Source organism: Monodelphis domestica, chromosome 6 (genome assembly GCF_027887165.1).
Source record: "Monodelphis domestica isolate mMonDom1 chromosome 6, mMonDom1.pri, whole genome shotgun sequence".
In the NCBI taxonomy this organism is placed as follows: Eukaryota; Metazoa; Chordata; class Mammalia; order Didelphimorphia; family Didelphidae; genus Monodelphis; species Monodelphis domestica.
Genome location: NC_077232.1, coordinates 126,046,711 through 126,074,032, shown reverse-complemented (window position 1 = coordinate 126,074,032; position 27,322 = coordinate 126,046,711). Strand labels below are relative to the sequence as shown.

General features: G+C 39.7%; 1 long non-coding RNA gene across 1 annotated transcript; it reads left to right on the top strand.

Moving 5' to 3' along the window:
- The first annotated feature begins 1,831 nt into the window (after window positions 1-1,831).
- LOC103094956 (uncharacterized) lies at window positions 1,832-25,189 on the top strand. The gene is made up of 3 exons (XR_469039.3): window positions 1,832-2,379; window positions 20,852-20,969; window positions 24,568-25,189. It is a non-coding gene; the product is annotated as an uncharacterized LOC103094956 (long non-coding RNA).
- Window positions 25,190-27,322: the final 2,133 nt, after the last annotated feature.

The following is a 27,322-nucleotide window of genomic DNA, read 5'->3' as shown; positions in this document are numbered from 1 at the left end:
TATTGAATTTACAATACACATTAATACTCAAAGTAAAATAATTAACTAGGAAAGAATGTTCATAGCAAAATTATTTGATTAATACATATATAAGATAGGAATTCATATAGATCCATATGGCCAAGATTATAAATCTATTGTGTCTGAGGTTGGATTTGGACCTTCCTGACTTTGGACCTAAAGATTTCCTGACTTAAGGCACAGTGGGGAATTGTACAATTCCCTAATAGTTAAATGGTCAAAGGATAGAAAAAGACCCTTCTTAACAAAAGAAATTTAAGTTAACAACTTCATGAAATAGTAGCTAGGTGATGTAGGAGATTGAGTGCTGGACTTAGCATAAGGGAGCATAGTATTTGTTCAGTAGTGTCCAACTCTATGTGACTTCAGATTTTCTTCAGCAAAATCTCTGAAGTGCTTTACCTTTTCCTTCTCCAGTTCATTTTACAGATGAGGAAAGTAAGGCAAACAGAGTTAAGTGATTTGCCCAGATTGGGGGGGGGGGGGGAGAGAGAGAGAGAGAGAGAGAGAGAGAGAGGGAGAGAGAGAGAGAGAGAGAGAGAGAGAGAGAGAGAGAGAGAGAGAGAGAGAGAGAGAGAGAGAGAGAGAGAGAGAGAGAGAGAGAGAGAGAGGAAGAAAGACATCAAATTACTAAAACTCAACAGTGTTAACTCTCTGAATATCACCTGTATCTATGGCAAATTGCAGCCCAGGCAGAACTGCTACAAATAATACTTGGCCCGGTTTCTTTCTTAGCCTTGGGTGTTTTTTTTTTTATTCCACATTTATCTCTGTAAAGATGAATCAGAAGACTGTTCTGCAAATATATATATGTATATATATGATACCTATGTGATCCATCTTCTTCATATATAAGCATATATGTCTGAATAATTTGTATTCTCTTTTTAATTCCAAAATTACTTGAGATCCTTAAGATTTAGCCAGCAGCACAGTGATCTCTTCAGCACCAAGAGGATGTATTTAAGCAGTAATGTTAATAGAATTAGCCCGTTGTGACTGGATAACAGTTTGCAGTGGGGAGATAATTACTGAGGCAAAGCTGAAGTATTTATTGAAGATAAACATTGAGGCAAAGCCCAAGATGTTTATTTTCCATGCTGCAGAGCATAATCTTTCTTCTCCCACTGTATAACTTCATTAGCATCACTACCAACCCTGAGCCACACGATTTCACTTAAAGCAACTACATTCAGTAACCCAAACATACATGTAATTACAAGCGAAGCTGCGCTCTTCCTGCAGCCAGCGATGGGATGTTTTGCTCTTAGAGAGAACGGCAAACAAATGGTTCTCTCCCAGCCAGTTCTTTCCCCAAGTGCGATAACATCGCTTCTCTGCTCAAGGGGCTTCCACTCTTTCTAAATGCTGCTATCTGATTGTGAGACAGGAGTGGGTGGAGTACTGCCGACTAAAGTAGAAAATTTGCCACTGTAGAGGGAACAATAACATTAGAACGCTTCAGCCTTTTGAAAAATAGGCAATGCATTTTCTTCCTTTACCCCCAAGCTTGTGGAAGACCCTTCCCTCTCCCTACCCTTACTCCCCAGAGCCATTCCTTGGAGAGAGGACTAGAGAACAACGAATTGCGGAGGGTTCCCAGATTGGCTGCGAGGCTGGAAGAAGGAAGGACTAGAACCTTTTAAAGAGGAGGAGATTTCTGACCGACTTTCTGGCTAAGGCTCTCCAGGTAGCAAGTTGTGACGCCAGGAATGGACAGGGCAGGACAAGGTCCTTTCTCTGCCCTGGTGTCAAGGCTATTTCACTCTTTGGTGTCTGGCACCAGGTGCCAGGAGACTTAACCAGGCTAGTTGAGAGGTGGGTGGGGTAGAAGAGAGGAAGGAGAAGAGGGAAGCTGACCGCCTTGCTTATCTCTTTTCTGTTTCCTTCCTTTTGTATCAGGGACTGGCACATGTGCAGAGTACAAAGTGCCTCTGATTATGTTTCTTTCTATGGAGAGGCCAAAGAGTCGGCTTCTGGGAAGTTCTGATGATTTGTAATAGAAGTGCCTCGCATAGACCGAAATTCCCAAACCGGCTCCTGTCTGCCGACCACCTGGCCAAAGGCTGCCTCTTTCAGTTGGTTGATAAAGCCAGGAAGCTGGGATGTTCGGATCCTGGGATTCCTGGATGCCACCTTCCTGACCTCTCAAACTGGACAACCAGAGCCTGCAATCCCCTCACCTAGAACAGAAAGAAAAAACAAATGCCCAGGTCAAGGACTTTTCATCTCTCTTGGCGGCTCCACTGGAAGCACTGTTTCTTACCCGGTACAGGAAGTAAAGGAAGCCGACAAAGAAGGGATGAGGCGACCAGCTAAGGCTTTTTGAAGTTCCCGTTCTGTGACTAGCTGAAAAAGGTATCTCCTAACGGTGTAATTAGCAGATCAGAACCAGTGACAGAATGTCTACACGGGCTTCCCAAGGCAGTTTCCTGATACTCCACAGAGTAGCCTCCTGAGTCTCTGCACCTAGGGAGATGCTGTCGGAGCCACTGTGCCTGCATGCCCTTTCCTGTTGCACCTTGAGTAGGGGTGCTTGGGAGTTTTGAAAGGTCTGAAGAAATACTATACAGTACTTTACTTTGTACATATTTGTTTGCACATTGGTACCCTCTTAGATGGTAAGCTCCTTGAGGGCAAGGACCATCTTTTGCCTCTTTCTCTCTCCCCAGAGCTTAGCAAAGTGGCCAGCACATAGTAGAAGCTTAAGAAAAGTTCACTGATGGGTTGATTGCTCTGGTGGCAGTACCTAGCAAAGCAGTTGTGGCTGGAACAGTCAAACTACCATCAGTGAGAGATGCACTAAAAAGTCAAGACTGGCTATTTGATCAGATGATGCCCAGGATCAAAACTGAACTTTTTTATCACTGCTCTTCAAAGCTCTCCCCATTAACCATGTTTTCTGTCACCACAGAGCCATCTAGAGACAATGTTTGAGTCTCTAACTCTTGCCCTACTGGCATTTCCTCTCTTGCCTAATCCTCTTGCCCTTTCAAGGTCTCTACTTTCCAGTAAATAAACCACGGTCATGTCATAACAAATTTAGTTTAACCTTCTCTTAACTAGCCTTCCAGATTTCTCCCCATCAGTGATCTTTCAGGGTCAAAGTTGCACTGATTTTGTTCAGACCTGAGACTGCCTGATACTCTTAAATTGCTTTGTATTGAATTTATTCACATCTGACTTAGAAACCCTTTTCCTACCTTTCTCTTCTTTTTTCTATTACTACCTTCCTCCTTTCTTTCTCCTTCCATACAACTCAAGCAGAAGAAAAAGGGCTAAATTTAGAGTCAGAAGACTGGAATTCATTGGTTTTGTCATGTCTGACCTACATGACTTTTGGGCAAATTGCTTTGTCTCTAGATCTTAGTTTTTCTTATCTGGAAAAAGATAGATATGGGGCAGGTCAGTGGATTAGAATGTCAGGCCTAGTGTGGGGAGTTCACATCTGGCCTTCCTAGCTATATGACCCTGGGCAAGTCATTTAATCCTTTGCCTCTCTTCTGACTTAGAATCAATACTAAGAAAGTAAGAGATTGGGGGTGAGGGAAGAGAGTTGGGTTAGAGGATCCTTTCAGCTATGATTCTATAACCCTTTATTGTGGTAAAGTCTTTGTTTGGGGGGGGGTCCTATAATCTCATGGTATTATTTTCTCTTACCTGATACTTCCCATCTCTGGCAAGGTCCCTTAGGATCATTGCATCAAACCGCATCAAATCATGATGGTAGAGTGGAGGGGAGCAGAATAGTCCAATCCCTATACAAGTACTCTAGAAAAGATCAAAGATGTCAGATCAAACAGTGATTAAGAAATAAAGAGACCAGCTTAGGTTGTCTAAAGGGGAAACCCAGAAACCTTCAGGGACTAAGGAGGGGACTCAGTAAGATGAGTTTAGGCAAGTCAAGTATGGCACTCAAAGCCTTATAGCCTTGAAACTCTCAGAGCCTTACAGCTTTCTAGCCAACAATACCCAGGGCAGTCAAGCATGGCCTGGACCAGAGGCTAGATAACCAGAATGTATTAGCAAGGAGGACCCAAGATAGTTAAGCACCTGAGGAGCTCTGGCCCCAAAGTGGGAGCCAGGAGCCAGCAAAGCAACCATGCTCTTCCTCAGAGAGAGAGCAAAGGCTCTGACAGCACTAATCTGGCATATGCCACCTCCATTGGCCCTGAAGACATCAATAACATTCCCAGAGAATAAAGATGAACCTGAGACCTGCCAGTACTGTGTACAGAACAGTCCCCAGCAGAAAGGAAAGTAAATGGTAGAACCTCAGATAACAAAGATGGAAACCAAACAGGAGCTAACCATGCTGAGTATAGAGGAGCAGTTGGATTCTGCCTCTCACAAAAAAGTCTTAATTCAGGTCCAGTAAAGTTAGAAACACTAACGAACAAAAGAAGGCACTGATAAAGAAATGTTATTCATACAGCAACATCTATGACACAAGCCTAAAGGAAGAGATGAACAAACCGCACAACTGTTAAAAATTATAATTGAATAGTTTTATAAATAGATTATATTAAACATTCAAAGAATAATTAATTCCAATATTATATAAACTCCTTATAAAAGTAGGAAAAGGGATCCTATCTAATTCCTTCTGGGATGCAAATATGGTCTTAATACCTATACCAAGGAGAGACAAAATGGAGAGAGAAAACTATAGACCAATATGCCTAATAAATATTGATGCAAAAATATTAAATAAAATATGAGCCCAGAGAGTATAATGACATTTTTAAAAGACTATATACTATGACTAGGTTGAATTTATAATAGGAATATAAGATTGACTCAATAACTAAAACTTTCCTGAATATGATAAATTACATATGTCTAAAGCCAAGGGCCAATGTTTTATATAATATAGAAATACTAGAAGCTTTTTCAGTAAGAAAAGAACAAGGATGTCCTTTATCACCACTATTTTTTGGAATAATGCTAAAAATGTTGGCTATAGAAATAAGACAAGAAAAAGAAATCGAGATAATGTAGGACAAAAAAAGAAACAAAACTATTGCTTTTTGGAGAATAAATGGATATTTATTTAGAAAAACCCTGAAGGGCAGCTAGGTGGCTCAGTAGATAGTCAGGCCTGGAGACAGAAGGTTCTGGGTTCAAATCGGACCTCAGACACTTCCTAATTGTGTGACCATGAGCAAGTTGTTTAACTCCACTTCCCAGCCCTTACCTCTGTAAAGATAGAATTAACTCTCCCTTTGTCTATTTTAGTTAATCTAATCAAGAACTTAAAGTACCCCTACTTAGTAACTAGCTTACCATTAGGTAAGAGAGCTAACAAGTCACTTACTAGTTCACACCCCCAAAGACCACAAGTACTGCCCCACCTTGGGCAGTGCTAGGTAAATTGAAAGACTGCAATTGGTTCCTGTAAAGAGGGGAGAAACAGGAAGTGAGGTATAAAAGGGGATATAAAAGAAGAGACCAACATGGTTTGGCCTTTTCCCTTCCTTGGCTTTTGGAGAGTCTCTTCCCTTGAATTCTGCATCAATGAGCAGAGCTGCAGAGACATGCTTTTCCTTGGAATCCTTCTGTGTTGGTGGAACTCTAGCTGAAGACTCCACTGGGACTTCTGGTTGAGGACTACTGGGAAATCCACGTGGAGATTAGGACTTGGGGAAGCCCCTGTGGGGGGACTTCACAGGAGCAGCACTTAGGGCTGGTAGGCTAGACCAGGATTTGTCTCCTTTCTATATTTCCTAATTTCACTATCTCTATCTTATTGTAAATAAAAGCTGCTAACAGTCATTTTGACTTCGGGATTAATATTTTATAACTGGCAACCACTTTTATAACTCTCATATTGAGTCAAAACCTAAATTTAATTGTTGCATTAATTGACTAACCATGAAGTTGGAAAAAGTACCCTCATATTTCTAATTAAACTATCCTAATCAGTTCTGAGTAGCTAATTCTAGAGTTAAAAACCTATAGCTTTTGATCTGTTTGCTGCACTGAAGGGTAAGTCCTAAATCTTTTTTTTTCCCCCCTTAAACTAAAAACAGCTGAACAACTAGCAATTGCTTGCTGCTGCCAGGTAAGCTGGGTGCTTTTTCTCAAGTAACAATTAACCAGCCCTCAGGGCTTCACCTGGGGAGATGCTTCTACCCCACCCCTTGCCTCAGGGGGGAAGCAACCCTGCCCCCACAAGCTTCTATCTAGCAGCCCAACACTCAGTATTGATTCAAAGACAAGAGTTATTTAAAAAAAAAACAACTTTAAGCTGTCTATTGTCAATGCCTCCACTTGCCACCCCTCAACCCTTTTCGATCTGATTTTCAACCTTATTACCTGACCTTATTATCTTTCAAATTTGTGAATTATCACTTGTCTTAACTCTGCAGTCTGACTTTCAACCAAATCATTCAACTAAAACTGATCTCTTCAAAGTTATCAGTAATTTCTTAATTACCTGAATGATGCCCTTTTCCCATCCTTATCCTTCTTGACACTGGGGACCACCATCTTCTTGATACTCTTTTCTCATTAGATTTTCATGACCCTGTTCTCTCCTGTTTTTCCTCTTTCCTGACTGAACACTCTTTTCCAATCTTGATTGCTGGATCTTTATCCAAGTCATACTTATTAACCCTGGTGTTCCCCCCACCTCCACCTCTTCTTCACTTTAGATAGTTTATACTAACTTGATTAGTGATCTCATTAGCTTCCATGAATTCAACTATTATCTCTTTGCAGATGTCTCTCAGATTGCCTAGCTCTAGCTTCTCTTTTTTACTTTGAGTCTTTCATTTTCAACTGCCCATTGGGCATCTTGAACTGGATGTCTCATAGATGTCTGAAAGTCAATATGTTCAAAACAGAATTTATTACTTAACCCCCAAACACTCACTTCTTCCTGACATTCCTCTTATTGTTAAGAGTACCACAATTTTTCCAGTCATTGGGAGGTGTCATCCTTGACTCTCTACTCTTTCTCTCCCATATCCAAACCATAGTCATGTCTTGTCACTGCTAACTTTATATATGTCCCCTTATCTCTTCTAATACTGCTTCCAAGAGGCAGAGCCAAGATGGCAGCACAGTAGTAGGAGCCTTCTGAATCTCCTTCCAACCAGTCATTACAAATCATTTCAAGGACAGAAATCAAAGTTGGACAAGTAAGAGGGCTCTCCCACTGGAGGCAGCCTTAAAGGTAGGTAGTGTTTGGGGATTCCCACACTATAAGGGGGCAAAATTGCACTTATTAAAGTGCAAGCTGATCACTCCTCCCCCACACTATCTACTGCACCAGAGTCAGAGGCCAGGACAATCTCTAAATTCTTGGATGCTGGCTGAAAGCACCACAGACTTACCCCTGAGGGCAGTGCAAGGTCTTGGCAGTGAGACTTGAGACTGGAGGCTGAAGAGGTCAGAGCTTGGGCAGCAGAACTAGGAGCTTGGGCAGAAACAAGGCTGGCCACAACTGAGGCAGCAAGGGCTGGAAAGATAGCCTCAGGGCAAAACATATTAAAGCCTACTACACAGAGAAAATCACATTATCTGCCCTCATTCAGGCTTCTATCTGGGAAGGGAAGATACCACCAAGGCAAAGCTTTGTGAGACAGAAGCTAAGAAATCAATGCCCCCCAACATGCAGGAACCGTAATCCACTAGTGTCAAAAGGAATAAACAACAGCAAAAAAACAACAACAAACAAACAAACAAAAAACCCCTCTAATATTGTTTCATGTCCTCATCACCTCACTCCTAGACTACTGCAGTAGCCTGCCACAAGTCTTTCTCCTCTATAGTCTCTCCTCCACTCATCGAGCAAATTGATCTTCCTAAAGGATGTCTGACCATGTTGCCAACTCCAGTGGTGCCTCCAGGATCAAACAGAATTTTCTGGTTGGGATATAAGGTTTTCTATCACCTAGCTCCTTCCTATTTTTCCAGTGTTCTTATACCTTAACTCTGATCCCATTGCCCACACACATACACTAAGATCTAGTGACACTGATCTCCTTGTCCTTAGCACAAGGCACTCACTCCATTTCCTGACCTGAGTGATTTCACTTGTTGTCCTCTATCCTTGGGATTCTTTCCCTCCTCATCTCTGGTTCTTAGTTTCCCTGACTTCCTTTAAGTTGTGGCTAGAATCCCACCTTCTTACAAGAAGTCTTTTCAATTCCCCTTAATGCTAGTACTTTTCCTTTGTTTATTATCTCCAACTTATCTTATAAATGCCTTCTTTGTACATAGTTGTTTGCAGGTTCACTCTTCCATTCAACTGAGTTCCTTGAGAGTCTTTTCCCTTTTTTGCATCCCAGTTCCTAGCATAGTACCTGGCATTCAGCAGTCACTTAATAAATGCTAGTTGACTGACTGAGTAATTTTTTTTTTCCTCTCATCCTTCTAGTCCTTTTCACTGCATTTAACACTGATCATTCCTCTCTCCTGGATACTATCTTCTCTTCGGGTTTTGATAATACTTCTCTCTTTAGTTTTCTTCATTCCTATATAACCACTTAATCTCCTTTGCTGGGTAGTGCCCCATAACTGCCCATGTTCCCCAAGGCTCTGTTCTGGGTCCTGTTATCTTCTCTCTTTGTGGGTAACCTTCTCAGATTCCATGAATTATCATCTTCATGTAAATGATTCAGACGGCCATGCTTATTTTCTCCCTTAAGCTTTAGTCCTGTCTTACCAACTGCCTCTGGGATATTTCCACCTGGATATTCCATAGACATCTGAAAGTAAACATGTCCAAAAAAAGACCTTATTATTTACACTACCCACCCTGTTCAAAATGTGCCTATTTCTGTTGAAGATACTATCATCCTTCCAGTCTACCATGTTCATAACCTCAGTATTACACTTGGCAGAGTTTCCTTCACCCCACAAAACCAACCCATTGTCAAATGTTGCTGTCCCTTCCTTCACATCTCTTGAACCTGATCCATTCTCTCTACTCACACAACCATTCACTATATCATTCGTTCAGGTCCTCATCACTTCTAGACTATTCCAACAGCCTCCTAATTGGCTTTCCTACTTTTACATCTGTCTGCACTCCAGTCTGTCCACACAACTACCGGTGATTTTCTTTCATCACAAGTCTGACCATGCCACTCCCCTCTTCAATAAACTCCAGTGGCTTTCTATTGCCTCTAGGATAAAGGGTAAGCCCCTCTGTTTGCCTTTTAAAGCTCTTTACAGGCTGACTTTGTCTGTCTTTTCAACCTCATTGTACTTTACTCCTCTCCCAGCATTCCTCAGTCCAGTTGAACTTGCCATCTCTGTTTCTCATATGTGGTACTCAATCCATCTCTTCTATGTTGGCGCCTTTGCAAGAGCCACCTTCTCCAATCCCTCCACCTCTGCAATGCTATTCTTCATCACCTTGGCCCCATAGGATCTTTCCTTAGGGACACACCCAAGCATTCCCTTCTACATGGAGCCATTCCTGATCCCCTCCCCATCATCTAGTGCTCTTTTGTATTTATGCCTATCCTCTTAATATTTATTCTGTATATACTTACGTCTATACTTGTCTCTCCCATTAGTACATAAGCTTCTTGAGAGTAGAAATTGTTCTTTTTTTTATTTGTATCCCAATTATCTAGCGCAGTGATTGGCATATAGTAGATGTTTAATAAATGTTTGTTGATTGATTGAAATGTTCAGTTAAACAAGCATTTATCAGAAATATTTATTGTGTACCAGGCTCTATACTGAGGGTATGATTAGCCACAGGAGAGAATAATAAATATTCATTCAATTCCCATTTCTGGAGCCTTTTAAGTTCTACAGAGTTTTTTCCTTACAACCACTGGGAGGGAAGGAGTATAAAAAGTCTCCTCCCGACTTAACATAACTGAAGTGAAGTGATTTACCCTCTGATACAACTCTAGGCAGTATTGGAGCCAGGATTCAAACCCAGGTCTCCTGATTTAAGTTACAACTTCCTTTCAGACCTGCTGTACTGCCTGGTGTTTGCAATCTATAACATCAATTTTAAAAGTATGGAGGAGAGGCAGCTAGGATAGAGAGTGGATCCTGAAGACAGGATGTCCTGGGTTCGAATATAGCTCCAGAGACTTCCTAGCTTATGTAACCCTGGACAAGTCATTTAACCCCAACTTCCCAATTCTTACTGCTCATCTGTCTTGGAACCAATACTTAGCATTGATTCTAAGACAGAAGTTAAAGATTTTAAAAAAAAATTTAGTGTGGAGGGAAGAGGGATTGAGGGCATGGTATGGGTGTATGGAGTCAGGAGGAAGATGTTCAGCTATAGAATGTAAAACTGGTAATAAAATTTTTCAAAATGTTCAAAAATAAATTTTTTTCAAAACAATTTTTAGTAAATGTAATAAAGGGATAATATGTTGCAATAGAAAATACTCTGGACCCAGAGTCAAAGGATCTGAGTTCAAACACCAACTCTTCTACTCCTTGCATGGACAAGTCACTACTCCTCTCCAGGACTCGGTTTCTCCATCTGTACAATAATACTGTTGGACTAGAGGGCCTCTAAGTTCCCTTTTAATTCTAAATCAATGCCTCTGTGAAGATGAAAGACAAAGCTTCATTAACCTGTTCTTTTAAAATGTCTTCCCTATAAATCACTGAGTAAGCTGAAGGCTTTGGAAAGAGGTAAAGTTTAAAAAAAAGGCATCCTTTTCTTATCTCCCTCTGGGGCTAGCAAGACTCTCATCAATAGAGAAACAAGATTTACCCACAGGTAAATATGATCTACTCTAAGATGTCTGGGGAACTGGAACATGCCTCATACTTCCCTGCAAATATTGCATGGCAACCCCCCTTATCCACCCCCATGTCAGTGACTCAGTTACACTCTCCCATCCTCGGGCTTGTGGAAAAAAAAGTCTTATTCCCAAACCCATGTCATGATGACCACAATTGAAGCAACATTTTCCATGTGAAAGTGTCTCAGCTATTCTGTTCTCTCACATTATTGTGTCTGCATGATAGCACGAGTTTACATGTTTCCCTTTTGTAATTTCAAAATACAAAAGGATAAAGCAGATGAATGTCAAAAATGATTATATGAATCCATGTTGATTTAAAAAAATGTTTTTAACTAGGGGAGAAAATGGTCTATATGTTGTGAAGTATGAGCCCAGGATTGCCTATCTTTACCTTTTTCAAAAAATTCCCCAAGACAACAATGACCACTCAATTGATCAGGCATATTTCTTAACTGTCTCTGACATATCTGGTACTGTGCTGGATACTGCTGTTAGGAGAACAAAAAAATAACCTGATCCTCACCTCAGGGAGCTTTTATTCTACTAGATGAAATCGACATTTTCACAGATAAGTAAATGCAAAATACATACAAAGGAATTGAGTGGGGATGGAAAGTGTCAAATTAATGATTGCTTTAATAAGTATAAAGGAAATCATGTACATTTTAATTTTTTTAATTATGTATTTCTTTATTTCCTTACCAAGGTTTCTAAAGAGTTCCTTTTTTTGATATCATCAAAGTCAGCAAAAAAAAAAAATGCCTGGCAAACATATTCAAAACTTCCTCTCTTTCCCCAGCCCCTACATATCCCTATCCCAGAAAAAAAAAAAAAACTAGCTAAAAAACAAATCGTGTTGGTCAATGGTTGTGTGTAATTAAGGAAAGAGTTGGTGACTCACTGAATACCCCAGTAATTGCTTTTAGGCTCCAGTTATATATAACTGCTTCATTAATTACATTCATATGAAAACAACAACAACTTGAAATTGTGGGCACCGGTGGAGTTGGAGAAATAGTATAAAATTGTAGATATCGAAGCATGGCAAGAATTCAATTAAAGACTATTGTTACCCAAGTGGTCACACTCAGGACAAAGAATTTGATTTACAAGAATAAATGCCAAGACATCTAGTGGAAAGTACTTCCCAGCAACAATATTGGCATTTCTGTGCCCTGTGGGTCTTTTTAAACTTCATCATTCATCTAGAAAGATTTTCTAGTGATATAAAACTATAGCCTGGCATAGTTAGCCTTTGAGTAAGGAAGACCAGAGTTCTAGTCCTTCCTCTGATATAGGCTGGCTGGCTGAACTTGGGCAAGACTCTCTAAGCATCCTCTAAGATTATCAATTCCAGATGAATTGCTGGTCTACACTAATGGAGGGAGTTTCCACACTAGAGATTCCTTATACTAATCAAAGCTATGGATAATAATAATAACAAATAATAATAAACATGATAACTCTGCTTTGGAAAGGACTATGATGAATATGGAGAAGGAAATGTGGATGAAGATTACATAGGTGAAAGCTTTCTCCTTGAATGAGACCAGAAGTGAATTAGGATGGAGATGAGGGCTTATGACAATTATTTTGGGAAATAAGACCTTTCCTTACAAAGACGTATTCAGAAAAGTACTCTTCTAGGTAAATATTTTCTCCACCCTAATATTATTATAAAAAGTTCTTATGGCCAGAAGATTACATATTCATAGTTGAAAAGGTCCTTGGTCATTGATTCAACGTATTATTTTTCAAAGTCAAAATGACCTTTAATAGCTTTTATTTAGGAAAGAGTAAAAGCAGAGAAATACAAAAGGGAAGAGAAGACATTAGCCTATCTAACTATATAGTGCCCTGGTACTCCACACAGCCAGTACTTGTTTATGTTCAATAGGAATTAAACTCTCTCCAGAAGACAGGAAGGGGAAGCCAGCTATCCACTCATCCAAGTTCCCTCCAAGAGGCAGGTCAAGATGATGACTCAAGTTGAAGGTGACTCCTGAGGTTGACTTTCTTCTTTGAGCCAACCTTCTTCTTGAAGCTGACTTCCTTCTTGAAGTCAACTTCCTAGCCCCAGAAATTCAGGCCTTTTATAGTGATTCCTTGTCCCTTCCCCTTTTCATAAGGACCAATCACAGCTTCCAAATTGCCCAGCACTACTCAGGTGGCAGTGTTTGTGGAAACCACTTCTCACTTTCTGGAGAGGTGAATACTCATCAAAAGTGTTCACAGATTCCTGGCTGATTATGTTGTGAATTCTCATTTCCTGGCTGATTGATTTGAAAGGGTGGAGAGATCCTCCACCTATTGCTAAGTAGGGTATTCAAGCTTTTGTTGATTCAATTCAAAAGTAGACAAAGGAGTGTTAATCCTGTCTTCACAATCTAGTGAGGTACTAAGTAGGGGTACTTAAGTTATTGTTAACCAAGTGTTTGGAATAGACAAAGGGAATGAAGGATTCCCTTTCAAAAATATAAACTCAGAATAGTCAAAAAAAACAAAGAATTCCCTTTTCACATCTTTACCAAGCAAACCTCAAAGGAGGTCATGATGAGTTGGACACAACTGAACAACAGCAACCCAAGACCAGAGATGTCAAGGTAGAAGGGACCTCAGAAAAGATCTGGTCCGACCCACCCCCATTTTACATATGTGGAAATGGAGACCCAGAAAATTTAGTGACTTACCCAAGGTCACAAAAGTAATGACAGAGTTCCATGAGATTCGACTCCAAAAGTAGCTGCCATTCCAGGAAGAAAATCCATTCATTGGCAGGCAGAATGCATGTTTCAAAGAGAATGAAATTAAGTGTATTTACTAGCATCGTCCTTTCACTTTACTGATCTTCCTTACTATCCACTTTCTTTCATTCATTTCTCACCTTCTAGAACATATCCATCCAATTTCCATCTACCACCTTCAGGCATGAGGTCTTGTTACTTCTCTACCATCCTCTTCATCATAAGAAAGGCTGCAAAGCAAGCCGCTTGGTTGTTCTCAGTCTGTTTCCTCATCCATAAAATAAGATGGTCTTGGTTTCACAGGGTTGTTGTAAAAGTCAAATGAAAATATATTTAAAGTGCTGTGTAATGGCTAATGTGAAAATATGTTTTGCATGACTGCATCTGTATAATAATATAAAACTGAATTGCTTGCCTTCTTGAGGAGAAAAGAAGGGAGGAAGGGAGGGAAGGAGAGAATTTGGAACTCAGAATTTTTAATAACAAAGGTTAAGGGGGCAGCTAAGTGGTTCAGTGGATTGAGAGCCAGATGTAGAGACAGGAGAACTTCGGTTCAAATGTGGCCCCAGACCCTTCCTAGCTGTTTTGATCTTGGGCAAGTCACTTAGCCCTTACCACTCTTCTACCTTGGATCCAATGTATAATATTGATTCTAAGATGGAAGGCAAGGGTTAAAATACTTTTTACAGTAAAAATAATAAATGTTAAAATTGTTTTTCACATGTAATTGGAATAAATGAAACATAAACATTTTAAAGTGCTATGTTTTTTGCCAATGATTATTATTGCTGCTATTATTAGCATAAACATTAGGCAGCTAGCCTCATCAATGAATGTACCTACCTTCCAGGGTTACTGGGAGAGTCAATGAAGATAGTATATGTAAATTGCTTTGAGAACCTTAAGAAACTATGTTTAAATGCTTTTTGAGTTCAATCATTTCAGTTGTGTCCAGTTCCTCAAGACCCCATTTGGGCTTTTCTTGACAAAGATACTGGAGTAGTTTACCATTTCCTTCTCTATTTTACAGATGAGGAACTGAAGCCAATAGGGTTAAGTGACTTGTCCAGGGTCACACAGTTATTAAATATGAGGGGCTGGACTAGAACTTGGGAAGATGAGTCTTCCTGACTCCAGATCTTCACTCTAACCACCATGCTACCTGGCTGCCCTTATTTAAATGCTAGCATGGTGTTAATGGAGAAAGCAGACTTGGGGACAGAGAACCAGGTTTCTAATCCCAGTTCTGCAATAAATGATGTGAGTGTGACTTTGTACAAGGCAGACCACCTTTACAAGTCTCAGGTTCCTTATCTATAAACTAAGCCTTAGATGATTTCTAAAGGCAGTTGGTACAGTGGATAGAGTGCTGCCCCTTGGAGTCAGAAAGACATGAGTTCAAATCTGGCCTCTGACACCTACTAGCTGTGTGACTCTGAATAAGTCTGTTAACCTCTGTTTGCTTTACTTTCCTCATTTGTAAAGCGGGACTAATAATAGCACCTATCTCCCAGTGTTGCTGGCAAGATCAAATGACATAATATTTGTAAAGTGTTTTTCAGACCTTAAAAAGCACTGCATAAATGCTAGCTATTATCCCCTTTAGAGTAAGAATCAGCATTTGTCAAGTGCTTTATGGTTACAAAATACTTTCACTACATCAAGCAACTCATTTGATTAACATTATCACCATTACAAATAATTAGGTGGTTCTTTCAGTAAGATGTGGCTGGTGGTTATTTGACTGAGAATGATTATTAAGTGAATAAAGCTGAATTTAGCTATGTCTGAGATGGAGTTATTGGATAGATGATATGGAACATAGTTTGAGGGAAACAGAGAAGTTGGCATGGGGACTATGGCATACATGGACCAGCACGTAGAGGGCTAGTTCTGTGTGTAGGTAGAATGGATGGTTATCTTTGGGATGTGGTGTGAGAGACATCATGAGATCAATTTCCTCTGACTTATCCCAGTGCCTGCTATCCTGACAAAATGCCAATGTGTCACCTTGGGGGGGATAAAAGGCTACTATTCTACTATTGTCCATTTTCATAGGCAACCATAATAATTCACATCTGCATCCCACTCTAAGGTTGTCAGGTAGGTGGTATGAGCATAATTATTACCAATTTACAGATGCAGAAACTAAGGATCAGAAAAGTTAAATAATATGTCCAAGTTACATGGTTAGAAGTGTCAGAACCAGGATTTCATAGGATCACCATCGCCAGCCTTCCTGACTTTTGCACTGCCATTGGACTTTGATGGCTCTGGAAGAGAACATGAGGTTGATGACTTCATGCATCTCTGCCTCATGGAAACCCAATTCACAAGCAAGTCAAGACTGCACCCCATGATGTCATTGATCCTTTTCAAAAATGAAGGATGAACAAGACCAGGAAAAGCTTTTAGCTGTTATCTGGTAGAACCTCTTTTATATCTGTAAAATGAGAGGCTTAGACTAGATGATTGAAGAATATCTATCTCTCATCTCTAAAACTATGGTCTTCATATGTTCATAAAAGGTAAATTATGTAAAAATTAAAATTAAACCTCAATAATAAAAAATATATATTTTAAGGGATTTATTAAGGATCATTAGAAATCAAGGAATAAAGAAGATACAAAATAAAGACCATGTGCCTGTTGTTGATTAGCCAATTTAAAATCCCTGTGCTTAGCTTACCACCACCACCAAGCTCGATGTCATCATGCCAAAGAGAGTGCGGGACCCTTAATGTCCTTGCCTAATATCCCCTGTCTACAGGAAGTATGTAACAACAGGAAGTCAGTGGGCTCTCTTGGAAATGTAATTCTTTTTTAGGGTAACAGATTTTCAATTATACAACTACCTTGCTATAAATGCAATACATCTATGCTAAAAGGATTCAGAGTAAGAAAGAAGAAATAAGTGAATCTTTCTGAAACCAGTGTTACTAATGTGGTCTTGGAGAGTGTAAGCTATCAAGGAAGCCATGTTTACCCTTCATAGCCTTGAAACTTGCACATGACATAGATAGGATGTCCAACTTCTTGATATCCTCAATATAAAAGTCACATTTCATACTGAATGACAGATGACCACTGCAAATGAGGTTCTTGAGAACTTCTAGGTTGCCTGCCTAAATATCAGGCTAACTCCTAGATATGATTCAGCTCTACTCAGACTAACACAAATTGAAAATGTAGAAAAGCTTTATGGTATACTGAAGTTGAATAGGATGGGCAGAAAGAAAATACATGACACATACATTGAACCACAATTCTGATAGTGGTGGATTGTGGGACCACAATAGCCCCAAATCATCTCACTTGACTTTCAGTCACAGCATTTGTTGAGTTAAAGCTAGAAAGTCCCTTGGAAGTTGTCAAGTTCGGTCTTCATTTATCAAGAACCAAAAAAGTTAGGTGACTTGCTCAGGGTCAGGTAGTAAATGGCAGATGGGATTCAAGCCCAGGTCTTCTAATGACAAATTCAATATTCTTTCCACTGTTTAGTTACTAGGGGAAAAAAATCTTTCTGAACAATGCATGTGCCAGTGGCACAGTAAAGCCAGTTCTGCCATAGTGAAAACAAACTTAAATTTATATTTTTAATAATTTTATTTTTTCCTAATTACATGTAAAAACATTTTTAAAAATGTTAATTTCAACTTCTCTCCCTCCATCTCCTTCCCACTTCCTTAGATGGCAAGCAGTTTGATATATGCATTCATACAAAACATTTCCATATTAATCATATTATAAAAAAAAAAAAACACCAGAGACCAAACAACTAAACAAGAAAAAATTTAAGTATGCTTCAATCTGCATTCAGACTCCATCAGTTCTTTCTCTGGAGGTGAATAACATTTTTCATCATAAAATTTTTGGGAATTGTCTTGGTTCATTGTATTCAAGCTTAAATTTTAAAAGAGCCTTTCCATGCTCACAGAGTGCTGGCAGGAATATGCTAGTAAATATTTAACAACCAACTCTCTAAAAAAATTACACTTTTAAGTTTAATATGAATTATTAACATTTTCTCCATCACTAGTCTAGACAATCAACAAAACAACAAATCAAGCCCTGATTTGCGGAAGTTGCCAATTTCTATGGTGGAAATGCTCACATTGAAAATTTAACAATTGGTTCTCATGAGTTGGTTTGAGCTGGCTCCAGCATGCTCCTGGCTGCTGGTGATGTACAGATAGAATCCTGTACATTATCACAGATGCTCTCATAATTGCTTGTTTCTACATAGCAAGTCCATTTCGATGTTCCAGACCCAAGTACATTCTGGTTTTGTTTTTTGTCTTTGATGGAACCTACAATGAATTCTTTTTGTTTTTTTTTTAAACCCTTACCTTCCATCTTAGAATCAATACTGTGTATTGGCTCCAAGGCAGAAGAGTGGTAAGGGCTGGGCAATGGGGGTCAAGTGACTTGCCCAGGGTCACACATCTGGGAAGTGTCTGAGGCCAGATTTGAATCCAGGACCTCCCATCTCTAGGTCTGGCTCTCAATCACTGAGCTACCCAGCTGCCCCCTACAATGAATGCTACTCAATAAAAATCGCTTCGTATCAGAGATATTCATAAGTACAATTTATCATAGCATGGCAAATCTAGAGTTAAGATAAAAGGAGATAAATGTTTTGGAAGTTGGATTTCTTCAGAAAGTCTTCAGGTAGCACAAAGGAAGGGGGGGAAATCTATTTGCATGAGAGGGTTGGCAGAAATTTACTAATTGTGGATCAAGTTCATTTGAGTAACAGAGTGGGCAGGCACACACACACACACACACACACACACACACACACACACACACACAAGAAGAAACCAAACAATCCAGTTGGTTAAATCTGGAAAGAACCTAGAGAACACCCCTAGGAATTATTAAGTCTGAAAATTCAAGTTCTTAGGAACCCAGGAAGTGCTTTAATGATAGCTGTTATTTGAAGGCAGGAACAGTTAATGATAAAGAAGCATATATAAGATGGCAAGGTAATAGGGGCCAGCTGGGTGGCTCAGTGGATTGAGAGCCAGGACTAGAGACACGGGAGGTCCTGGGTTCAAATCTGGCCTCAGACACTTCCCAGCTGTGTGACCCTGGGCAAGTCATTTAACCCCCATTGCCTAGCCCTTACTACTCTTCTGCCTTGGAGCCAATACACAGTATTGATTCCAAGATGGAAGGTAAGGGTTAAAAAAAAAAAGATGGCACAGTAGTTCAGAAGACTGAGCTGGAGAAAGGACAATACACTAAGCCCTTTACAAATATTGTTTCATTCAATTCTTACAATAGCCCTGGGAGTTAGGGGCTATTATAACCCCCATTTTTCAGTTGAGAAAACTGAAACCAAGAGAAGTTAAATCATTTGCCCAGGGTCACACAACTGGTAAATATCTGAGGGCAGATTTGAACTTAGGTCATCCTGATGCTAGGTATATTACCCTCTCCACAGAGATACCTAGCTGGGGATGAGAAGACCAGAAGAGGGGCTAGCTAGCTGGTTCAGTGGATGGAGAGCTAGACCTAGAGGCAGAAGATCCTGAGTTCAAATGTGACCTCAGATACTTCCTACCCATGTCACCCCAAGCAAGTTACTTAACCGCTACTACCTAGCTCTTACCCTGATTTTGCTTTGGAACCAATACATAATGTTGATTCTAAGATGGAAGATATGAGTTTTTAAAGAAGAGAGAGAATACAAATAAATGATCAGACTGCTTCTTGTAGTACATGGAATGATGATTAAAAAATAAGAGAAAGTATGTAGATCTATTCAACTCATAGTTTTCTCTCCCCCTCCCCCTTTGGATTTCTAAGCTTCCCAAAAAATCTCATTAGGCTAGAGCTATTATTAGTTGAATCTAATGAAAAGAAACATGGAGGGAGAGAATGTGGAATAGTCTGTAGAGTCGTGAGCTTGGTCATGAAAACCATCAGTTATGGTGATAATGATAACCAAAACCAGCCTCGTGCCACCTTACTAACTGTGTCAACATGGACAAGTCACCTAAAGTGGATGTGCCTTAGGTGACTCCCAAGGACTTAATAACTAAGCTACCAATGCTTGTGATCTGACTGATGGAAAGAGTTCCTACCCTACTGGGATCATAGATTCTTTGAGCATTCATAGAAATGCAAAACCCTCCATTTAGATACCCAACTGCTTGGGTTTAAAAAAATCAACTGAATAAATACAGAAGAGGGGAGGCATGGATAAACAGTGGTTCAAAAGACAAATATCTGGGAATTTAAGTGGCCTACAAGTTCAATTGTGAATCAATAGGGTGGCATAGAAGCCTTGGCCTGATTATAAAGCAATGTAGTAGAATGGAAAAAGTTGATTAGGACAACTCTAATCAATTCTTTTTCCTTTCAACCCTATTCACTAAAATCACAGAAGATAAGAAAGCAAGTAAAAGAGATGATGAAGCATTAAGTTCTTATATGCAGTACCAAAATATGTCTACCCTCTGTTGTTTATTCACAAAGTGCAAAGGAATTTTTTAAAATCAAAATAAAATAAGAGTGAAGGCTTTCACAGGATGGACAGTGATCAGTCAAATCCCTATAGGCTCTTTTAATCCCAGATGAGTGACTCTACAGAGATTCTGTCCTGGGAGACCTCAAGAGAAGGAAAGGTCTGGCATGAGGTCCTCAAGCAAAGGAAAAGGACATTGGGCTTCCTTGTAGTGCCAGAGTAACATGTTCTCTAAATATATGAGTTTTTATTCTAAGTGTGTATACATTCTTCCAATTGACATTTGTATATAACTGTGGTCTGTGGTGGGAATTATTTTTACAAATGTTGATGTTTTTATCTCAGTAAATGCCTTTGCTTTGGGCTAATTGTGTCCTTTGAGTGACTATTAAAGATAAGTGCACAGGTAGGGGCTTATGAGCTATAGGTTTTTTTATTTAAAATTTTTTTATTGTCATGCAAAACACATTTCCATATTGGTCATTGTTGTCAGAGAACACTTCCATGAAACCAAAATCCCAAAATAAAACCAAAGATACACTGCTGGGAAAGATACCTCCCACAGTTCTTTCTCCGGAAGTGGATAGCCTTCCCTGGCATAAGTCTTTCAGGATTGTCCCTGATCATTGCACTGCTGAGAGTACAAGCTAGAGTTTTAGAAGTATTTGCTCGAAGAGTGCCTTGAACTTTGGGTAGTTTCCTGCCAGGCATCCAACCTTTCAATGTGAGTCAGGAATTGGGAGCAGCTCAGAGAAGCAGTGAAAGCAGAAGAGTGTTCAGAACAAGAGAGATGATAGCTCTGTTGTACTCTGCTCACACAGGAACATAGTTCAGTTTTTGTTGTTGTGGTTGTTTTTTGTTTTTTTTAGGAAGAAGAGAGATAATCTGGACCCTGTCCAAAGGAACATTACTAGGATGGTTGGAAAATTGTAAACGAACCAGGGATGTTTGAAGAAGAGGAGATATTGGGGAGGACTCTCCAATAAGGTATTTTTTTTTGGTTAGGTATTTTTTTCTTGACCCCAGATGGAAAAACCAGAAGTGATAGAATTTAGGCAGACTTCAGTGCAAAACAAGGGAGGCTTTCCTAAAAGGGGGTGTCTGAAACTGGATTGGGATGTACTGAATTCCCTCCATCATCACTGGATGACTATTGTCAGGAATATTACAGAGAGGACCTCAGCTCAAGTAACACTAGCACTCTTCCAGCTCCGATAGTCTGGAAATCATTTTAAATTCAGTTCACAGCAACAGCTATTTATTAAATAAATGCCTACTACGTGACAGGCACTATCCAAGGTGCTAGAGACAAAAAAAAAAGTCCTCCTCATACAGTATATATTCTTTTGGTGGAAAACAAGATATACACAGAGAAGTAAACAAAATATGTTGGAAATAAATATAAGTTCACAAGGATGTGGAAGAATATTAACAACTGTGGACATCAGAAATGGCTTCTTGGCCACTTGAGCTGAGTCTTGAAGGGAGCTAGATATTTAAGAGATAAAGGTTAGGAGGGAGAGCATTACAGGCATGGGGAAGTGGGAAAGAATGGAAAGGGGAAGTTTGTGAAAAAACATGGAAAGAGGAATATTAGATATTTACTGTGGACATAATTTTTATTTACCTGTCTATGTTCATATTGTTTCCTCCAGTAGATTTTTAAAAAACTCTTATCCTCTGTCTTCATATAAAGGACTGAGCTAATTAATTATATGTATTTCACCTTTCTTTGTAACCCTAGTACTTAATACAGTACCTGGCATACAGTAAGTGCTTACTAAATGCATGTAGACATGCCTTTTCTTTGTAATCCCAGTGTCTAGAATCGTGAATGGCATGTATATTTTCTGGACCAGATCTACAGTTTGTTAGGGGTAAAATTTTGGGTTGAGACTGAAATAATTATATTAGTGGTCACCAGGGATTTAAATTCAATCCCAATAAAATACTCAGGTTAGTTTGGGATTTTTATGGTTTAATTACAATAGAAGGAAGAAATTTAGAAGGAGAAGAGAGAAAGGGGTATAAGATTTTCTCCAGCCTAGCCTAAGCCAAGGGAAGTTCAGAGGTTTTGGCCAAGGGGCCTTCTCAGAAGATTAAATCTAGTTCAGCTTCCAGCCACTAGGTCTCCTCTGAGATGAGGGTCCTCCTAGGAGTATAGTGCTTTTTAGGAGGTCAAGGAAAGGAGGAATCAGCCTTACCTCTCACCAAGGTCGCTCAGGGAAGACGCCTCACCTAAACCACACTACAGAGACAAACGCCACAAGCAAGCCAAAAAACTGCCCAGAGCTCCCAATGCTGCCACGCAAGCCCAACACCACTGAGAGAATGATCACAGGAAATGATGTGAAATATATAGGCAGTTCTTTACATCACTTCTTATGTCTCACATGTACCAATGATGACTTAAGCTTGGCTTAGGACAGCCCAGGGGGCCAGTCAGTTGTTTCTGATTTGTCACTCGCTAGCACATGTCAGTCATAGGCCATCCTCCTCTACAGTTAGTCCTTAAGTAGGGGTGTATACATTCCTGGCTGCTAGAATTCTAAAGACTAAGCAGGGTGGAGTAAATCTAAAATTCACAAGTTTTATTGGTATATAGAGTTACTAGTGAAGAAAATTCCCCTACCAGTGATGATTGGGCACTATTTTGTAACTTAAAGTTCTAGGGAATTGCCTGGCACACTGGGACATTCAGTAGCTGGTTCATATTCCCATGGCCACAGTCATAGAACTAGTCTCTGTTAAAGGTGAGACTTGAATCCAAAGCTTCCTGGCTTGGAAGCTGGCTCTCCAGCCACTGTGATGCCATCTTTTTAAACCTAGCACCTTGCATAAAGTCTGGTACATAGCAGAAACTTAAGAAATTCCCACTGAATTAATACCAGTACAGAGTTACATAAACTTTGGATGATTAAATTATTGTGAAAATTAATTTATGTGAAATTTAGTTTCTGGTGAAAATTATTCTATCTAAGTGATAGAAAAATAGAAAGTTAAAATTTTTAGTAACCTTCAATATCATTTAATCTAATCCCCCCAACTCACAAGTTAAGAAACTAATCATTATCTCTTGCCAGTGCTAGAACCCAAATCTTACTTTGTATCCAGTGTTCCTTCCACGGCCACCTGTCTTATTCAATTTAGCATATCCCCCTTCACCTAGCTCAGTGCCATGCATATAGTTAATGCTTAATAAATATTTATCAAACTCGGGGAAACTAGGTGGCTAAGTGAATAGAGAGCCAGACCTAAAAATGGTGGGGAGGGAGTCTTGGGTTCAAATCTGACCTCAAACACTTTCTAGCTGTATGACCCTGGGCAAGTCACTTAACCCCCAATCGCCTAGTCCTTATGGCCCTTTTATCTTGAAACCAATACTTAGGGATAATTCTAAGATGAAAGATGAAGGTTTTTAATGAACAAATATTTATCAAACTGACTTAAACAGGTCCACTGATCAGAATTTGTCTATTAGACTAACAAGTTATAACGAAAAGCAGAGTGCCACATTCTGATTAAGATGTACACCGAGAGTAATGATTTAATTTGGAAAGACCTCAGTTCTTATTCTGAACCCAGTTTTACTAGTTCTGTAACCATGGGCAAATTGCTTAAGTGTTATTTCTCAGTTTACTCACCTTTAAAATGGGGATAATTATACTTACACTAGACTTTTTTTTTTTATTAGGATTGTCAGATTGGGGGCAAAAAGTTATATTATCCAGGAAAGGCAGATCTCCTGGAGTTCCAACATAAGGGTTCCTTTGTAATATGGATAATAGCTTGATACTACTAGACCCCTGCAAACAGAGTCCTAAAAGACCAATCGCAATACATTTTTACCTTGGTTCTGAGAGCAGAGACAATGACAGTGCCTTTGCAGAGTATCTGTGGCTTCTCAGAAAATGCAAGGGCAGCTACCACGAGATCCAAGACTTGTTCTGCCTCCTCCTAAGTTCCTGGCAGTTGGGAGAAGGGCCTGGGGGTGGAGAGAGGCTTCCTTTTAAGTAGCACCACAGGCTCAGGGGTTCCACATAAATCATGAGCATTTTCCTAATCCCCAAGTATCCTATAAACAAAGATAGTATTATCTATGCAGTTTTCAAAATCTTGGCACAAAATGAATTTTATTGCGTGTAATGAATGGGCAATAAAGGGGTGACATCCATTTACAAAAATATTTGTGGGTGTTCAATAGGGGAAACTCAACTGTTTAGGGAAAAAAATCTAGTGTTTTTTTTTCTCACTCCTTTTAAACTCACATCAGAATTCTAATAAAGTGGCATGTATGAATGTGGTAGAGCGTGAGCTTTCAGCTTTCTTATTGCTGTTGTGCTGATCCAAAATGGGGTTTTAAGAAATAACTGTTAACCCTCAAAGCTTCTTTAAAGACTTCCTGGCTCGAGCAGGCAGAGAATAAAGTCCCTTTCTTCCAGGCTCAACTTCCCTCTCCTGACTTCTTGTTTTAATGTTCCTTCTCACTGCAGCGGTGGCCCCCCTCAGTTACTTTGCCAATTAAAGATGAAATCAATGAGTCTCACTGCTAAATCTAACTCTGTCCTTTAACTTCTGCTCGTAGGTGAGGTGGTGTCGTGTGTCAGAGGCAGCAATAAAGAACTAAAACAACCAGAATTAAAGGGAAAATGGGATGACTGTCAGGATGCTCAGAGATTATTACAGTGAATTAAGAAGGAAGTCTAAGACCGTATGCAAATATAAACTATATTTTTCATTTCATTATATTTTGGCATCAAATTGAAAAGCCACTTGTTGCACTAACGACCACTGTTAGCGATTTCTTTTTAAATGATAAGCAGAAAACTGTAACAGATGATCAATCTCAGAATCACAGACTCTCCCAGTTGGAAGGAGCCACCATGGAGGCCATACCTGGACCAGAATCCTCTTTACCAAAATTTGATGAATGTCTCTGCTTGAAGACCCCCAGGGAAAAGAATGCTTGAAGACCTCCCAAAGCAGCCCATCAGACAATACCAACATAGAAGAGCAGAAGGACTTCACTGGTCCCAGACAAAAAACACACAAATGTATATGCACTATTCCCCGCTTCCCCATACACAAAGGCAAGAAATGAAATAAGTCATCAATTAAACTTCAGCTTTTAATTTTGGAACCTAAACATCGACTACAGGTGGAATGGGACATTCTCCAAAAATAAAGCTTTAGTCAAAATCCTGAAATTGTTGTCTTTGTTTAGTCATTTCAGTCATACCCAACTCTTGATGACCCCATTTGGGCTTTTCTTGTCAAAGTTGCTGCCATTTTCTTTGGCTCACTTTACAGACGAGGAGGGCAAACTGGGGCAAGCGAAGAATATGAAACCATTTAAACTCAGGAAGATTAGTTCCTGACTCCAGGGTTGGCACTCTATCCACTGTGTCACCTAGTTACCCTAACCCTTGTAGTAAAATCCTATAAAAGTTATTATTTTAATGTCTATTAATAAACCACATAAGGTTCATTAAAAAAATGACTTGGGTCAGGGTTCCTTGCAACATAGTTTGAGAGACACTGGTACAAAGAATGAACCTAAAGTCAGAAGATCTAGGTTCAAATCCTAATTCTACTTGTTTATTAGCTATGTGGCCTTGAATAGATAATCATACCCTTTTTTATTTAATTGTAAAATGTGGATAAAATTTATATTTGGTTCCTTTACAGGATTTTTGTGAAGGTCAAATAAGACCATGTACTTGAAAGTACTTTAAAACCATAAATGTAAGTTATTAATTATCATTATCATCTTTAAGGCAAATTCTTCTTAGAATTGATAATGACTAGACCTTAAAAAAATGAAAACACTGCACTGTTTTTGAAGAAGATAACTTAGAGAGGCACCATCCACTTTATTTTATTTGTGTGTTGCAAAATAGTTTGCTGCAGCTCATTCCATCTCCCTCCCTCCAACTCACCCCCCAGGGGGGAGAGGAGACTCTTTAGCAGAACTGACTGACCTGAAACCCATCCATCAACTCAAGCCTATTAAGACAATAGCTAAAGCAATGTTGGGAAGGGAGGGATTGAGCCGTAGCAACATTTCAAGAGTGTGCAGTTAAAAAACCTTGCAAGATGGCAAATTTTCTCAACTGGATTGCTCTTATCTGCCTACTTCTGCTGGCAGGATTCAGGAAAGCCATATGAAACCCATCCTGGGTGGTGCCCAAAAAACATTGTTAATCATATCAGATCTAACACCAAACCATGTTCCATCGTAGTCAGTTTTCTGCTTTGTAATTACTTCCCACAGGGCCTCCATTCAGGATCTGCCAAGAGAAGAAACAGGGGCCATGCATGAACCATCTAGTTCCATGCCAGAGAAGAGAGGACCTAGGAGCATGAGCTAGCGTAAAGTGGGGGCAAGTGCAAACTGAGAATTCATCAGCTATCTAACAATTCAGCTTCAGACGTGGTTACAGAAGGGGGGAGGATGAGAAGGGCTTCCTGTCTCACTTTTGAACCAAAAGGAGACAAGAGTATCCAATGGAGATCCAAAGGGAGAGGGGACAGGACCAATGGAATGTTTTCACCTGGGGAAAAGGTCCTTAGAAGGTGGTGACTACCTTCAATTAGGAGAAAGAGGCTGTCTGAATGGGTCAGAAAGAAAAACAGAGGGGCATCATGGGAAATACATCCCTAGAGGATATGATCTTCTCCTTGGGATCGCCTTGTCTGACCTCTGCCCTGCCCCAAGGAGGCGAGGGCTAAACCTCCACCCTAATTTTTGTCCCCAGAACATGCCGGCCATTCTTCTGCCTACAAACTTTTGTTTGTACTGTTATTCCCTTTTGGCTCTGTGAAACGTTTCTAAAGTGTTTACATTTTTTTGATGAAAGCAAAACAAATAAAAATTCTTTCTAAATGTGGTTTTTAAATTACTGTTTTAGACTGAAATTTTTCTTACACGGTTTCTCTAAAATGTTCTTCCTCTTCATTTGCTAAATTCCTCCTCATCTTTTCACTCCAGTTCAGGTCTAAATACTCCAGGAAACCTGTTTCAACTCCTTTCTAGAGTCGTAACAACTTTTCTCCTAAGAACCTCACAATTCAATTCAATTTAATTCAACCATCATTTGATCAGAGTGCCTGCCTATAATATGCAGGACACTATACTAGGTGCTAGAGATACAAAGGGAAAAACTGAAACTCCCTGCCCTCGAGGAGCTTATATTTCACAAAGCATCTTTTTGTGCCTCTGTAATGCATTTTTATATCATAATTAGGCTTTTGGATATCATCCATTCCCTTCTGACTCTAAACTCTGAGAGGAGGACTATGTTTTGTCTAAGCTTTATATCGCCTCCCTCACTGGACTT